Source organism: Elephas maximus, chromosome 7, assembly GCF_024166365.1.
Source record: "Elephas maximus indicus isolate mEleMax1 chromosome 7, mEleMax1 primary haplotype, whole genome shotgun sequence".
Classification (NCBI taxonomy): Eukaryota; Metazoa; Chordata; class Mammalia; order Proboscidea; family Elephantidae; genus Elephas; species Elephas maximus.
In genome coordinates, this window is record NC_064825.1 from 27,390,887 (window position 1) to 27,404,745 (window position 13,859).

Here is a 13,859-nt window from a genome sequence, read left to right on the forward strand (position 1 = left end):
ACATATTTATACATACAGTTATTTTTCTGAACCTTTTGAGAAGTTGCAGACATGATGCCTCATTACTCCTTAATACGTCAAGGTGTATGTCCTAAAAACAAGGACACTCTCCTACATATAACCACACTGCAATCATCAAAATCAGGAAATTAATACACTACTACTGTCCAATCCTCAAAGCCCATTCAAATTTCTCTGATTATCACAGTAATATCCTTTATGGTTCCAGGATCAAATCTAGGATCACATGCTGCATTTAATTGTCATGTTTTCTTGTTGTTGGGTGCCATCAAGTCGATTCTGACTCATAACGACCCTATAGGACAGAGTAGAGCTGGCCTATAGGGTTTACAAAGAGTGGCTGGTGGTTTCGAAAAGCCGACCTTTTGGTTAGCAACCTGAGCTCTTAACCACTTTGCCCCTAGGGCTCCTACTCATCCTCCATCAGGCACTGTTCCCGTGGTGTGCTGGTAAATGAGCTCTCCAGGGGGAAAAAATGCTCTCACCTGTAGCGATTGTGGATTTACATGGTGTAAATATTCCTATCCTGACAGATTTCAGATTTCAAGTTATCAACGTGGCATCACTGAACTTCAGAGTTGGGAACGATGCACACAGTCAGCTTTCTGGAGTGGATCTGAGCCAGTACCAGCTGGCTCCAGCACACCACGAATTTCCTGTCTTCCTTTAAGAGTACAGGCCAGTTACTTTGTAGAATGTCCTTCAGTTTGGGTGTGTCTGATATTTCTTCATGTTCAGATTAGGTTTATGCACTTTATGGCAGGAACACCACAGAAGTGATGCTGTGATCTTCTCAGTGCTTCGTATTAGTAGGCACATGATGTTTTGTCCCATTACTAGAGGTGTGAACTTTTATTTCTTGGTAACATGGTATCTAACCAGGTTTCTCCACTGTAAAGATAATGTTTTATACCTTAATTAATAAGTAACGAGTATCTTATGGGAACTACTTTGAGACTATTTAAATATCCAGCTCCTCCTTAAGGTCTTCTCTACTATTGTAGTTTTAGCATCTATTGATGAATCTTACCTGAATAAATTATTCCTATTATGGTTGCCAAATGGTGATTTCTAAAAAAATTCCATTAGTCCTTCTACATATGTTAGTTGCCATTCTACTGTAAAGCTTCCCTTTCTCTCCTATTTATTTATATCTGTATGGAATCATGGATGCCTATTTTATTCAGTGGATTATAATTTGTTAGTCTCGTTATTTATTTTGATAATGAAATATCGCAGATTTGACCATTGAGCTTCTAGACAGCTCCTATGTCCTTTTGACAGGCTCTCTTCACTTCCTTGCTTTCTGGCACAAAATGTTCCAGATGCATCATCTACTTTCCCTGCCCCAGCCCTGGAATTAGCCATTTTTCCAAGGAGCCTTGGATCTTTTGAGTGGAGAATGATATTTAGAAACCAAGATCTGGGCAAGAGATATGCTCATTCTACTGGGATTTCATTGCTTCCAGGCCTTCTCAGAGGACATTGCTAGGAAATATAAGTATGCACACACACACACGTATCGTATTGGACGTGAAAATGTACCACCCAGGCCCCCCTTCAAGAAGGACTTGTTGCAGAGAACTTTCTTGCCCAATGTCACATCCTTCCTGGGGCAGCCAGCCCACATCTAATGACTGATGGAGGAAGGAATATAAAGTCTGGTTATTTTGGCCCAATGAAGGGCAACTGTAATAGGTCACATATGTTCTAGAGCTGCTAGTGGAGTTGGCCAAGGCCTTCTTGAGCCTACATTGTAGTTCAATTTCTCCCTCTGCTCAATCTGCTTTTTTCCACATGTATTGACCCCTAATAAATATTCTGCACTCCAAACTTCGTCTCAGTGTTTGCTTCCAAAGAACCTACCTGAAATACACACACACACCCCATTTCTACATATTTATAAATATATATGAAAAACATGAGATTATACTGATACTTCCAATTCTAACCAATCATCTTGATTTATTCTAGACTTCTCTCTCCCATCACCATCAATACATTTACATACTCTCTACATTTCTCCATATGTAACCAACCTCCCGACCATGGAAAATGTCTCTTTATCCTTAGCCTTACCAGCCCGACCACACTAGCCTAATCCTTGGCCCTGGCCTTGCTGACCTCAATGGCTGTGTTTGCTGAATTCTCAGTGCTGATCAAGGGGAAGGGGAATCCAATTCATTTTATAAGGTAGGTAGTTATAAAACTTCGTATAAATAATACATTTTATTTGGTTTGAATATATGTACAGTATATAGTGCTTGTTTCATTTTATTGGTGACTAAAAAAAAATTTTTTTTAAGGTCTATTAAAAATGAAATTCTGTACACTTGCTTCATCTTGTGTCAATTGGATAAAGAGCTTTCAGAATCAGCATTCTAGCATATGTGATAGAAGCATCAAGAAAAAACTGTAATTACTTTAGGAATTTGTTCAGTAAAGACACCAATCATTTCTAGCTGAGATAGAAAAGTCTTTGCAGAGAAGGTGGGATTTGAATTGGCTTCTCTTCTATGTATTGGATTTGAATAAATGGATCAGAAGTGGATCATGGAAAGAGAAAGATCAAAAAGGGAGTCAAGGAATAGGTAAAGGAGATAAGAACAAGGAATGTCAGGGGAAAGTGGTAGATTAATTTGGCAGAAGAGAAAGATTCATGTAGAGGAGTAAGGGATATAAGCCAGGAAAGTTAGTTTATAGAGGATCCAGTCCAAAGTTCAGATTTTATTTTGTAGGCAACAGAGACATGCACTTCATCCCTTGGGTATCATGATGAAGATGAGTCTGTAGCAATGGTCAAGATGCATTGGTTGGAGAGAGAACAGTTAGACCATTATTGTAGTGGTTTCAGTGTTAATGATAAAGGTGCTGATAGTGCTGGTGTATCATTCAGGGTTCAATCAGTGAAGCAGATCCACTATGAGTACTAGGGAATAAGGGATCGTAGGAATAAGACCTTACACTCTTATGGGACGGGCTGTGGATCAAGAGTTTGGAAGGGGGGAGTTGGAAGGTTAGAAAAAAGTTACCAGCCAGTCTTCCTAAAGCACTGGCATGGGTGAGAAAGTGGGAGCTTCTAGGGGAATCTGGAGAATAAGTATGTCTAGCTGCCAGGGTGCTTGCTGAAAGTGAAGAGGACTTGAAGCACTTACTAATGAAAATCAAAGACCACAGCCTTCAGTATGGATTGCACCTCAACATAAAGAAAACAAAAATCCTCACAACTGGACCAATGAGCAACATCATGATAAATGGAGAAAAGATTAAAGTTGTCAAGGATTTCGTTTTACTTGGATCCACAATCAACAGCCATGGAAGCAGCAGTCAAGAAATCAAAAGACGCATTGCATTGGGTAAATCTGCTGCAAAGGACCTCTTTAAAGTGTTGAAGAGCAAAGATGTCACCCTGAAGACTAAGGTGTGCCTGACCTCAGCCATGGTATTTTCAATTGCATCATATGCATGTGAAAGCTGGACAATGAATAAGGAAGACTGAAGAAGAACTGACGCCTTTGAATTGTGGTGTTGGCAAAGAATATTGACTATACCATGGACTGCCAAAAGAACGAATAAATCTGTCTTGGAAGAAGTACAACCAGAATGCTCCTTAGAAGCAAGGATGGAGAGACTGCGCCTTATATACTTTGGATATGTTGTCAGGAGGGATCAGTCCCTGGAGAAGGACATCATGCTTGGCAGAGTATGAGACCCTCAACAAGGTAGATTGACACAGTGGCTGCAACAATGAGCTCAAGCATAACAACGATTGTAAGGATGGCTCAGGACCGGGCAGTGTTTCGTTCTGTTGTGCATAGGGTCTCTATGAGTTGGAACCAACTCGATGGCACCTAACAACAACAACAACAGCTGCCAGGGTGGAACCATAAAGGGAGCTGGTAGAAAAATCTATGGAAAGCTGTCACCTCTGTATAGGTACTGCTGCACAGGTCTGTAATCAAGCATGTAGTAGTGCGCCTAGGGCTACTGTTGGTTATCAGCATTTGGGAAGAAGAGTTGAACATCAAAGACAGCAAGGACAAGCTGAAACCTACCTGCACCTCTACATTGTCCATCACCACTTCTAACCATGATGACCTTCAGAGAATAATGACTGCTAATTCACTTCATCTTCCAGAACTTGCACAAAGTGTTTGTGTCAGCCTGGGTGTTCTGAGAAGCAAAAGTCAAAATAGGATTAGCTTTTACGCAAGAGGATTTTTAGGGAAAAAACCTGTGAAGGAAAATGGGGAGGGATCCAAGGCCAGAGGGGACGCTGAGAGAGCTGTCAGATCACGATGCAGGTCTGATTCTGGGTGAAGGAGAAGGGGAAGAAAACAAGGTTGGATGGCGTTCTAAAACAGTTTGGCAAGGCTGCTAGGGAGTTCTCGAGCTAAAGTTGCCTATCAGAGGAAGGCTGCAGGTACAACCCTACCTTAGTACCCTTGCCATGCTCAGTCATTGGTCTGTGGGAGTGTGGTCTGGGCACTTATGTGGTGATGAACTTCAGCAGCAGCTGGGACCTGTCAATTACACTCCCTGCAGTTGAAGATCTGAGAAGCTCATTCTTGTGGCCACCACATTCTTCTCTTGACCAATTATTAACCATACAGGGAAATGGATTAAGTTCTAGCTTAACCAAATTGGCACAGTAAAACCACCACAGTTGGTAACAGTGGGGATGAATAGGGGAAAACTTGTGAAATGCCTCAAGCAGGTTGAAAATAACAGGATTTGGGGACTGGATGGATAAAGGGGCAAAATAGAAGAATGAGATCAAAATGTATCTCATGTTGTTGTGTGCCTTCGAGTGGATTCCAACTCATAGCGACCCTATAGGACGGAGTAGAACTGTCCCAAAGGGTTTCCAAGGAGCAACTGGTGGATTTGAATTGCTGACCTTTTGGTTAGCAGCCAAGCCCTTAACCTCTGTGCCACCAGGGCTCCATCTAGGCTACTAGGTACCCTTAAGTGAAAGAAGAAACTTAAATGGTAGAGCTGTTCTGGAGGAAAACTGACAAATCCAGATTTAGACATGTTGAATTTGACCTACAAGTGAAACTTTCTAACAACCAGCTGGAAAAACAAGACTGGCTTTTGAGTGAAAGCTCAGCAAGGGAAATATTTGATGCTCATGTAAGTAGATGGGTTTGTGGAAGCCATGAGAATAGGTGGATCCTGAGAGAGTACACAAAGAGGAGAGGATTTAGTAGGTGCTAAAAAAAAAAAAAAAATTTTTTTTTTTATCAAGTTGATTTTTGACTCACAGTGACCCCATGTGACAGAGTAGAGTTACCCCATAAGATTTCCTAGGCTGTCATCTTTACCGGAGCAGATCTCCAGGTCTTTCTACCACAGAGCTGCTGGGTGGATTTGAACCACCAACCTTTTGGTTATCTGCTGAGTGCTTAACCATTGCATCAGCATGGCTCCTTATGTCTTATCTAGGGGAGCCAAAGAAGAAAAAGAGACAGAAGGAACATTCAGAGATAGAAAGAGAACCTAGAAACAGAACACCAAAAAGGCCAGAGGAGATGGTAGAGTTTCAAGAAGGAAAATACCAGAAGTATCAAATGCTTCAGGGAGGCCAAGGAGATTAGAGGCCACACCAAAACTGCCATTAGAGGTGAGGTTAGGAGGTCATTTGTGTCTTCGCATAGTGTAATTTCCAGCGAGAGGTGGAGGCAAAAGCGAATCTCTGGGCATTAAGAAATGAGTGGCAGTTTCAGAAAGTGGGGGGAGCACTCACAGGCTAGTTAAACAGTTTGTCCAGCATCAAGAACAGAATGAGATTTTCAAGACGAGGCCAATTAAAGCAGAATTATAGGCCGAGAGGGAGGAGCCAGCTGGAAAAGGAGAGACTGAAGATATTGAAAGGAATAAAATCCTGAAATAGCTGAAAGAGGTGGAACCAAGAGCTCAGGGAAGGAGTGGTTAGTCTTACAAAGAAGGCACATGTATTTTTCCAACAACTCCCTGTCCTCTGACCCCAAGCAGAGAAAATCCTGATCCCTTCTGTAGAGGTTTTACGGATTATCCTCAGGCTGATAAGCACCAATAAGCAAGGTATGCACAGGCTTAATTGTGTTTACTTGCTAATCTGTAGGGCACAATTCACCTAGGTTTCACAACAGGTGGTATTGTGCCCTACAGATTAGTAAATAAGTAAGCCCGTGCGTACCTTACTTACTGGTTAATCTTGCTCCTGCCAACAATACCTGATAAACTAATCATATATTATTCCCAGATAAAAATATGTCAGTTGGCTTTTAATACAGCTTTTGTTTATTAATACTATCTGCACTGGAGCAATTAAATGACAAGAAATAGCTTACAATTCACTGGAAAAGGATCATCCAGAGATGTCAGGGTTCTGGTATTTTATTCCTCCATTAAACTAAGGACGTGGGGGCTTGTTAAATGGGCTTTTTATTTGGAAATTTGTGGCGTTAGCATACGCTGAATGTCTTCAGCAAGATAATTTAGGTGAGAAAGTTTGTGCATATCTTTCAGTGCAGGTGACAACATTCCAATGAAGTATTTTACCGGTGCAGAGCACAGTCATTAATAACACAACATCCTCAACGGTCATGCATATTTCTTTTTTATAACAAGCATCTTGTTTGGTAATGGCTGAACAGCAGAGTGAATATCCTGCCACATTGAAATTCATGAAGTACAATCCATTTTATGAAATGCACATATAAAGACTTTCTGCTCTACTCTTCCTAAATTGCTGTCTCTCTCCTGGTGACTTAGGGATTTGGGAAATTCTCTCCTGGTAATAATACTTTAAATGCCTCGCCCCTGCAGTATACCCATTATGCTGATTGAACTGCATTAGAAATTCTTAAAATACAGCCTGCTTTATCTACATCAGAATAATTATCTGTGGAGGATGTCATGCTTAGGAGTAGGGGGAAAGGAATAATGGCCCCAGTGGAGGACCGCCTTGGGACTCAGCCTGTTCCAAAGAGCAGCTAGGAGTGCATCCTACTAAAAGACATCAGGCAAAGCAAAAGATGAGAATCCTTCTCGTTTTTAAGATGAAAGGGAAAAATGAATGAAGTGCATACGTACTCAGCCTTGCTTTGGTTTAATTTCTTTCTCTAGGCTGCTCTGCCAAACCTCACTTATTGAGACTAAGTGGGGAGCAGAAATGTCTGAATTATGGAATGTTCTCAAAGAAATGCAGCTTTAACCCTTGTAGATATAAACAGGAACCGAACCAGGTATAACTTTACCAGCTGGGTGAGCTGATAGGGACTTGTAATCAGCAGAGCGACTATGTATACAGTAAGTCACTCTTCTGCAGTTCTGTCTTTAAGAACAATTTCACACTTCAGTCTTCAATATTCTTGTAACTTGTTTTACCCCATTAACCTCCTGGGAGTAAATGTTCCTCATGCCCCTGTTTCGTAAGTTCAAATTTAGCAAGACCTCCATTTAGGAGGATTTGTGTGTGTGTGTGTGTGTGTTTGCTTTAAACCATTTTATTTTTAGCCAAGACAGCAGAAAAAAGAACCAAGTTATAGGCCAAGATGTCCTAAAAGTTCTGAGATAGGGATAAGGGTGTATTTGGAAAAGAGGTAAATTAATATTTTTTGAGACTATACCATGTTCCAGGCAATGAATTAGGTGATTTTGTGCTAGAACCCAAGACTTCTGAGCTCCAGTCCAGAGATTTATTCACCACACCATCTAATTCTTGAAATATGAAAATATTTTCCCTTGAAAGACAGAGAGACTTGGGACAAGCTCGTGGGGTAGAAGCATAACAAGGGATCACTTAGGTGGCAGCCTCAACTGGCTGAAGCAAAACAGATATCTCAGAATAAAACCAAGAAATGACATGAAATAAAATTGTACACATCCTACCACAAAAACCTCCAAAACAGAAATAAATACTGAGCATGCAAAACAGAGGGCATCAAATCAGAGAACTTAAACTTACTCACTTTTCTTACAATAAAGCTTCAAGATTCTTCACTAAAGATTGATTTACTGTTACGCTGAACACAGTTTTATCTGGCTTGAGTGGCTGGTTTCGTAGCCAACTGGTGATTAGAAACATCTTGTTAGATTCGGGTGCTGGTAATGGCAGATAGGACAGAATAAAGCAATTGCTAACAGCCCAGCAAGGAGCCCTGGTGATGCAAACGGATAAGAGCTCAGCTGCTAGCTAAAAGGATGGCTATTTGAACCCACCCAGAGGCTCCATGGGAGAAAGACCTGGTGATCTGCTTCTGTGGAGATTAGTCAAGAAGACTCTATGGGGCAGATCTACTTTGTCACATGGGGTTGCTATGAGTTGTAATCGACTCAATGGCACCTAACAACAACAACAGCTCAACAGTGAGGAAGGAGACAGAGTCAACTCCACGTAACAGCCATCCAAACAGAATGCCCACCAACCTGGAGCTCCTGGTATAGGGAACGAAATGCTTCAATAATCCTCAAGCATATTTCTATCTCACAACACAGAAAAAATATGGCTTTAAGCAATCAGAGAAAGATTCAATGATGCCCAATGGACTCATGTTGGGGTGGGAAAATATCTAAAAATAAATATTAAAATATGTGGGGGGCAGCGTTTCAGGTACACTTAAATTTCACTAATAAGGAATATTTCATTTGGGGCAAAGCCCTAAAAACCCACTTTCCTTTTCTTTTATTTCAATTATTTTTTTCCCTTGAGGATTTATTTGTTCATTGTTTTTACCCATTCAGTAAAATTTGATGTGGCTGACGTGTTACTACATTAAGACATTAAGGAAATACTGTAGGTTCTGATGGCCTGATCTCTAACTCTTGAATCACTTACACAGGTTGAACAACTCTCAGAATCTGAACGCTAACTTGGGGAAATGTATTTCTGATGAAAGGGGAATGAAGAACCTTGGAGTGTCCTTGAGAACTGAACCATTACCCAAGGCAATTTCTCTAAGAAAAGCTAAATTGTAAGTGAGTGAGTGCTCCTTGGCATTGGTACAGATCTTATGCACATAAACTGAGAAAAAACACTGAGGCAATGGTATAGATCCAAAAGAATAAATGGAAAAAGGAACAGCGGGAAATAAGGAAGAAAACAAGAAAATGAGGCCCACACACAGAAGAATGCATGTTCTCTCCAAGCTACTTCTCAGTTCAGGATAAAATGGACTCTTCAACTGCACCAAAATAAAGCACTAACCCAGAGGTGCAGAGACCAGACTGAACTATGTCCTGAGCAAAGTTTACCTTTACTTGAAAACTCTCTTTTAAAGGTCAGCTTCGTATATCATTGAGTTATGTTTGCCTAATTTATCAGACATTCATTGAGCCTTATGATAACCCAGGCCTAGTCAATCTATAAAACCAAAAAACCAAACCCAGTGCCGTCGAGTCAATGCTGACTCATAGTGACCCTATAGGACAGAGTAGAACTGCCCCAGAGTTTCCAAGGAGAGCCTGGCGGATTCGAACTGCCAACCCTTTGGTTAGCAGCCGTGGCACTTAACCACTACGCCACCAGAGTTTCCTAGTCAATCTATTAAAATGTTCCCTTATTAATTTGTTCCAAAAATCTTTAATATTTAGATCATTTTTTTAATGCACTTATCCAAAGTTGCACTGCTCTTAAATAACATGAATCGAGTATACCATTTTTTTCTGATATACTTGTACCTCTCTTCTCTTTCCCTATGTAATTGGATGTTAGAGACATTAAGTCTTACACAAACAGCAAAAGATAATTATAGTTACATCCTTGAGTCAACAAAATTGAGAAATTGGCTAATTTGATCTTCTTTGGCTTTATGAGGTACCCTTCTTGTAATGGCATAATTTCATTTCCACATTTATTAACACTTACTATCTGTAAGGCACTAGAAAAATATGTTCTCAGACAATATTTTGGTATGTTATTTATTTATTTATTTATTCATTCATTCGTCACAAAATATAAGTAAATAAATATACAGACGTATATAAAATAGATATATAAAATATTTTAAGTGCTAGGCATAGTGCTAGGTGCTAGTGTTTCACCAATAAGCAAGATATATTTATAGTCTAAGAGTTTAGTCCATAAGGCGATGTGTTGCTTCCCCCAGGTATCTGCTCTTAAAGCCTCCTCTCAGATTGCAGAATAAAAGGCTTTGCACATTATTAAAGGACTCTTTGACAGCAGGCACTGCGGCTGGGGTTGGGGGTATTTTGAGGACGGGGACTGGATTGATGAGGACAACTTCCCTACCCTACAGGTTGAATCAAGGAGTCAGGAGGGCAAAGCTTTCCAGGACCCTCTTCCTGGAACAGGTTACCAGTCATCTGCACAGCATGCTTTCTAGGCTAACCCACTTGCTATGGTTTCAGCCAGGCCCGTGAACTTGCCTCCTTCCTTTTCCCAGGCTTTTAATTTGGGTTTTCTATTCACTGAACTCCCTAGTTTCCTCTCAGTGGTATGCTATTCCCTGTCCCACCTCCCTTTTTATCTCCCTTCTTTTCTCTATATACCCTGACTTGGTGGGACTGATTTCCCTGGGCTGTGAGCTTTCTCACTCATTAATAGTGTGGGTGAAAAGAGGCCATTGAATCTCCACTCTCGGTCTATAACTAGATGGCCTTGGACAAGTTACTCTATTTTCTCAACTTTAGTTTTTTCAGCTATAAAATGGGGCTAGTGACATCTGCTCCGAATGTCTCTGTGAGGATTATACATATATGTGACACTTTCAGATAATAACTACTGTTTATTGAGCACTTATGCAATTCCAGGCACTTCTCTAAATAGCTGACATCAATTTATTTAGGAAAATTGTTTAAAAAAAAAAATCTCTATGGCGTAGGTACCATTATTGTTATCCTTTTTCTATAGACAGAAAAAGGGGTGAAGGTGAGGCAGGAGGGTTAAATAACTTGCCCAAGGTCATTTGGTTATTTAAGTGGTGAGCTGGGTTGGGGATCCAGTCAGTAGGTCTCCAGAGCTTGCGTTTGTAACCACTGTCCTGTTGGTAGCCAGCACAGTTAATTTTCTCCCTTTTCTTGAGTGTTCTCTAATGCTCAGCTACTGGCTGCTGCCTCCCCCAGAGTCAGCAATTCCCTCTGCTGACCCCCACTGGACACTAACATGGGGGCATCAGTACTCCCTTGATGCAAGCTGAGGGTTTGCCTTAATCAAACCTTGGGTCTGGCAGAGTGAAACCTGAGTACTGGCAGGACCTATCTTCTCAGGGATCCTTGCTGTCTCTGCCCCATCCCCCACAGCAACAGCAGTCAGTCCCTGATCAGAAGTCAACCCACAGAATGGTCCCCCCAAATTAGGACCAAACCTCAAAAAACCTGTTGCTGTTGAGTCAATTCCGATTCATAGGGACCCTATAGGACAGAGCAGAACTGCCCCCGTAGGATTTCCAAGGAGCAGCTGGTGAATTCAAACTGCTGACCTTTTGGTTAGCAGCTGAGCTCTTAACCACTGTGCTGCCAGGGCTTCTCCCAAAATCTGGACAGTAAAAACTAGGCACAGTGGCCTAGTGTTCAACCCTTGTCTTTCAGTTTTGACCCAACACACAAATTAGTCACTTACATGCAGCAGAACTGATTTGATGAGTGATTTCCATCTTGTTGTCTCTCCTGATTTGTTGTTGTCGTGTGCCGTTGAGTGGATTATGACTCCTAGCAACCCTGTATGATAGAGTAGAACTGCCCCATAGTGTTTCCTAGGCTATAATCTTTATGGGAGAAAATTGCCAGGTCTTTTTTCCCACGGAGCCACTGATGAGTTAGAACTGCTGACGCTTTAGTTAGCAGCTGAGTGCTTAGCTTTTGCACCACCTGGACTCTTTATGGCTCCTGATAAAACCAAAAACCCAACCTGTTGCCATTGAGTCAATTCCAACTCATAGTGACCCTATAGGACAGAGTAGAACTGTCCCATAGGGTTTCAAAGGAGCAGCTGGTGGATTCGAACTGCTAACTTCTTGGTTAGCAGCTGAGCTCTTAACCACTGTGCCACCAGTGCCCCGGAATTGCTCCTGACAGTTTTTCTTAAATAGTTGATGCTCTATGAAAGAACAATGTCAGAGAACCACTGGAAGCAAATCTCAGCTCAATATAAAGAAGTCTTTTTCTAAAGAAAACAATTAAACTTGTTTACATACATAAAATGGGCCACTCTTGGAAGGAGAAGTTCTCTGTCCCTGGATGTGTTCAGGCCCATGGAGGACTCCTTGTCAAGGGCATTGGAATGTCATGGTTAACAGTAAGAGCAACGCGGACTTTGGAATCAAACAGAATTTCAACCCTAGCAACACCACTTACTGACAATGTGTATTGGATGAGTCACCTAACCTTGTTGAGTCTCAGTTTCCTCATATATGAAATGGAGTAAGGGCTGGTTAGAGGATTAAATGATATAACATATGTACAGTACCTTAACTAGTTCCCACACTTAGTAGGCGCTCGACAAATATACAAGGGTCATTGTGTCAGACACTATTCCACGTGCTTTACAAATATTAATCCAGCTCATTTTTATGGCAATCTTATGAGGTATTACCTGTTATTGTATCTGGATGACTACTGGACACAGTAATTTCTAAGGGTCCTCCCAACTCTGAGATTCTATGACTAGGCTCCTGTGACTGGCAATGCTAATAAAGGAAGCAGGTGGGCAACTCTCGGGGAACAGACCTGAGGGCTTAATGGACTGCTTGATTCTATCAGCTACCAGCTTGTACGCTCCTAAGGGTTAGACATTTAGATAGACAAACTCCATCTAGTCCTGTACAGCGCAGGGCCCATGAAAATGTGCCCTCATCAAGCTTTTTCTCCCTTATAGACATGCCCATTAATACGTTCTTCCATTATCTTTGAAAGCATGCTCTGGCTGCCTGGAAAATGATCTCTTCCTTCTCCTTCTTCTCCTCCTCCTCCTCCTCCTTCCCTCCCTTTTTTCTTCTCTTCCTCTTCCTCCTTATCATCATCATCATCAGGAATCATTGTTACCATGTATTTAAGATTCATCTATGTTAAGTTCCGTGTTAAACTCTACATGTATGTATATGTGTGTCTATATACTTATTTAAGCAGGAGAATGACAGGATCCAGTTCTGTTTTGGTGAATTGTTAAATATAGGTCTAGCCTGGTCTCATGTAGGCCTTTGCTTATTTTCACAGCTACTTTAATGTGCCTGGAATCTATTCATTTCACCAACGATCCCTTACTCCCTGGCTGTGAGCCCCTGCTACAGCTAAGTAAACAGCAGAACTGAAATTTTCCATGACAACAGCTTCTAGTTATTTAAAAGGAGAAAGTGCATTATAATCAAAGGTGATAAAAACGGAATTGAGGTAAAAGGCAAGCCAATCAGAAGATAGAAAATGAACATGGTATTTAAGAACTAAATAAGGCAGTGAGAGACCAGGTCAGTGCAAGCTGGTTATCATGTGTTAAGACTGACACAATGCATCTACATCTCTCATACACTAACACTGTATGACCGATTTTCTGTGAGTAAATGCATCAGCTCTTTTTTTGTTCTTATAGATTTTTTTTTTTTAAACCACAGGAACTCATAGCCTCGTAGGAGAAAAGGAACAAAAGGAGAATCATTTCTTTATTTTTTTCATGTATTCATTCAATAATCATCTATTAAGCTTCTATTATGGCTAGTTTGGGGCCCTATTATATAGGAAGCATTTGAAAAACTGTAAGGGCAACCAAATTGATAAAAAGGACTTTGCAAGAAAGGTTAAGGAAAGTTGCTGTTTCTTCAAGGAAAAACAAATGAAAGTTTACCACTCAATACTTTTAACGGTATGAACGGTTATTATAAACCACAGGGGCCAGTTATTTT